The 4,167-nt window shown below is 34.9% G+C and overlaps 1 long non-coding RNA gene across 1 annotated transcript; it reads left to right on the top strand.

Moving 5' to 3' along the window:
• The first annotated feature begins 1,288 nt into the window (after positions 1-1,288).
• On the top strand, positions 1,289-3,653 carry LOC112648236 (uncharacterized). The gene is made up of 3 exons (XR_003128844.3): positions 1,289-1,402; positions 2,313-2,438; positions 3,554-3,653. It is a non-coding gene; the product is annotated as an uncharacterized LOC112648236 (long non-coding RNA).
• Positions 3,654-4,167: the final 514 nt, after the last annotated feature.

Below are 4,167 nucleotides of genomic sequence, written 5' to 3'. Positions count from 1 at the left end.
AAACTTGCCCATTTTCCTCACTGAGTGATCAAGAGTATTCACATGAAACATTTTGAGGGAGAGCAGTTGCTTACTGCAAGAGTCTATACTCATGTATCAAATACTTTTTTTATATGGAAAGCATCTTGAGATATATAATGTTTTGGAATATGTTCTTATGTGTATAAATAAGAAACAAAACAAGATATTCCTGCATATAAAATTTTGAGTGTAATTCATGATACGAATTCCACACTCAATTTCTGGTAATATTTTCAAATATAGTAATTAATTATCAGTGTTACACATAATTGGAAAGGTTTTTAAGACTATTTCTCATACTCCCATATTTTAGAGATTGGGCAACTGAGAAATTGAATTACATATCCAAGTTTGTCCAGCCCATTGCTTGCAGAATGAGAACCCAGCTCTTACTTCCAAGTGAAATTATTAGCTAATATAATTCAAGTGATCTGATTGGCTCAAAATCTTTAGTCTCTCTTCCTTGTAGACATTCTGCTGCAAATGGTACCTTTAATTGGAAGGCAGCAGGTAGACACTGGAGTGAAAAAGGCTGTTTAGAATTCAGCTTAGGTATTGTCTAGTCACTTGACACTACTTGTGTTTCTTAATTTCGCTCATTTGGTTTCCTCAGCTGTAAAATGAGAACAATATTCATTCATAGAGTTAAAGTAAATAATATTCATTTAAAGTTAATGAATCACTTTTAACTTTATGTATCTATATGCTACATTTATTAACTTGACGTACACCCACAGACTAAAGGAGATTAACTATGTGTAAGTACGTACACACATATACAAGTGCACGTGGGATAGTATGATAAAAATTCACACTCAGTAAAGGAAAATGAGGATGAGGATGATGATATGATCAAAATAGTAGAGAAATGATCCTGTTTGGGGGAAGCAAACATAGCACATATTTTTCTCAAGAGATTGATAGAAAGTAGTATAATTTGACCTTGCTAGGTCCTTTGCTTATGTCATCTTATAAAATCTGCTCAACAACTCTAGATAAAAAATATCACAATTTTACGATGAAAACATTAAGAATCAAACATTTAAATAAGTTGCCCCAAAGCACTGACTTAATATGTGTGAAAGATGGATTTCAAAAAGATATCTAAGGGCCTAGGTTAGGATCCGTCTTGAAGCTGATATATATAGACTATAAAATATTTAGAGATGCAGAAACTAGAACTGAAGTATTATAGTTGTTTAGGAAGCCTATTGACATCCAGGCACTGATGGACGAGTCAGTAAATACATGCTCCTGTACCTGGCAGTTTCCAGACACCTTCCAAGCTCAGATCCTGCCTCCAGTCTGCCTCTCAGGATGACTGCTTGATTAATGAGCTTCTGTTCATAAAGCTTTCTGATGAGGAATATGCACCATGGCTGTAAGTGGCAAGTCATATCATTGTTTGGATTGGCATTGAGACATGCCGGCAAAATCTCTACCCCTGTGGCTAAGGAAATGGAGGGATAATATAATCAAATCTGTGGATTCATACACGACAAGCCTGTAGGCTTATCGTAGGGGGCCACTTTGAGTAGAAGTCAGTTGGATTCCTGGCTAGATGTTATGTGTTCCAGTTCCCTATGTTTATTAAGTATTTTCAAGATTATATCTTAACCTAATCCTTTCCGAGTCTTTGGAATTCATTCTAGTTTAGCTCACAGATGAATGAAACACAGCAGAAGTTAAAGAAAATGCCAGTGTGTTGGTTTTCTGTGAATATTTTTGAATTGGGGCAGAATCTGGGCAGGAAGGATACATTAAAAATATCTTCAAGATATAGGGGAAAAATATAAAAATTTAAGCATAACTTCTTGTGTGTGAGCATAAGTAAAGAACTTAAAAGGGGTGTTTTGTATCTATTAGGCTTTCAGTGTCTCAAGGTATATAGCTGAGGGTGCACCTATTTTTTTTATTTGCCTTCTTACTTCTCTGAAATCTCTAAGAGTGCATCTGCCCAGCTCTAAGATAATGAATTGATTTTTTTTTTAAAGTATTAGTTAATGGTCGGGTTTGTGTGTGTGTGTGTGTGTGTGTGTGTGTGTTTAGGGTACTAAACAACTTACTTGATTTGATTTGAAGCACAGGAAACAGTCTGAATGAAAGTTGGGTTATTGGTTTATATTTCTAGGAGTTAATTTTTTTAGTTACTCAGGAGTTTTTCAATAACCCTAAGATTTATGTACAACATATATTTTCCAAAGAAATAGAAGTACTTTTGCAAAATATAATATGCTAGCTTATAAGGCCAGTCTTGAAATTTGCCCATTTATTCATTCATTGTTGAACAGATGTTTCTAGAGCAACTATTATATACAAGAGGTACTGGTAGGACTCATGAGTCTGCTACAGGTGGCTGCACAGAAGACTCAGCCTTGACTCTAGGAGTTTCTTTAGAGCCCTCTGGTGACAGACAGGTATGTTCTCATTTCTTTGTCTCACAGATTGCATCTAACAGGTGCCACATGAATAGGACTCGCAGAACATACACTTAAAGAAGTTTAAAGGATTCACTAGATGAGGTCATGGTTTGACATTTTAGTCCTTATGTTTCTCGTGTGCCACCTGTCTCAAGGTCTAAAATGCCACCATGAGTGAACTGTAACTTCCTTAATCTTAAAGAGGATCTAAAAAAAATCTTAAAGGAGATCTAGCCTACAAGATCATTTTCAGTTAGAGTACAAATATCCTTCGACAAAGTAAAATAAGCAAGGATTAACCCCCCTTCATGACATCATACCCTGGATACACACACATAAGCACATATACATACTCCCTGAGAATATATTTATAGACTTGTCAAAAGTACACAATATTTAGTAAATACAAAAAAAAAAGAGAAAAATAATAACACAGGAGAGCAGTCTATTAGACATCATGTTAATCAAGAGATCAAAGTGAACCTCATCAGTAATGGAACAAATCCCCACCACGTGCAATGAGAAATACCCAGCAGGTTTGTTTATCAGTGAGAGTCCTGCCAAGGGGATGCATAACCTGAATCTAATCACAAGGAAATATCAGAAAAACCCAAATTGATGACCATTCTACACAATAACTCATCTGTATTCTTCAAAAGTACCAAGGTCATGAAAGTCAAGGACAAGCTTTCATGGAACCATTTAAGATTGAATGTAACTAAAAGAGTTTGGCAGCTAACTAAGATATAGTATTTGGAACTGAATCCTTACAGGACATTTCTGGGGCAATTCTAAACATTTGTTTGGGGTCTGAGGATACATGGTAGTCATACAGCCATGTTAATTTCTTACTTTTGATGGTTGCATTATGGTTTGTAGGATAAGGGCTGACAAACTTTTCCCATAAAAATCAGGAGAGCACATGTTTTCAATTTTATGGCCCACATGATGTCTATCATAACTACCCAACTCTGTCATTGTATAAGGGAAATAATCATATATGATTTGTAAACAAATAAGTGTGCCACGTTCTAATAAAACTTTACAAAAACAGGCACTGGATAGGCTTTAGCCAGTGAGCTGCAGTTTGCTCACTCCTAATTTCTTCATAGGAAATATACAAGAAAGTTTCCAGGGGTATTGACACATCACATCAACAAGATACTGCCCAATGACTCAAGAACAGAAAAGGTATTGTACTGTGATTGCAACAGTTTGAGAATGTCTCAAAATTAAAATACATATATACAGAAAAGTGCTCTATTTCAAACATCTGTAAAGACGGTAAATCTTGGAAACTTTAAGCATCCAATGATTTAATGTGTAGCTCTAATGAAGGTGAGAAAGTTAGTGTCAAAGTTGACCAGGAGCTATTTAAATAAAAAATGTTTTCATACAATTTGATAATAAAAAACTGCAATATTTCCAAAGAAACACATTTAAAAATATGTAACATTAAATACACATGTAATACTAAGCTTTAATCAATTAGACAGCTTTAAGTAGACATATGAATATTTCAGCAACAGCCTTAAATGTTTACCTTTGATTTTATTCAAGTTGAGCAAAATGTTTTATTTGGCTTTGTTTTTCATTGAGAAAACAAGCAATTATGACCACATTCAGTTTGCCTGATAATACCTATACATGAATGGTGTCTCCCACTCTATGTTCGATTGAAGCAGTCAAGAGGAGCAGAAATGTCAAGCTTTATGACTCTGGGCAA

This window comes from Canis lupus, chromosome 7 (genome assembly GCF_003254725.2).
Source record: "Canis lupus dingo isolate Sandy chromosome 7, ASM325472v2, whole genome shotgun sequence".
NCBI lineage: Eukaryota > Metazoa > Chordata > Mammalia > Carnivora > Canidae > Canis > Canis lupus.
This window is presented reverse-complemented; position numbering and strand designations above follow the sequence as displayed.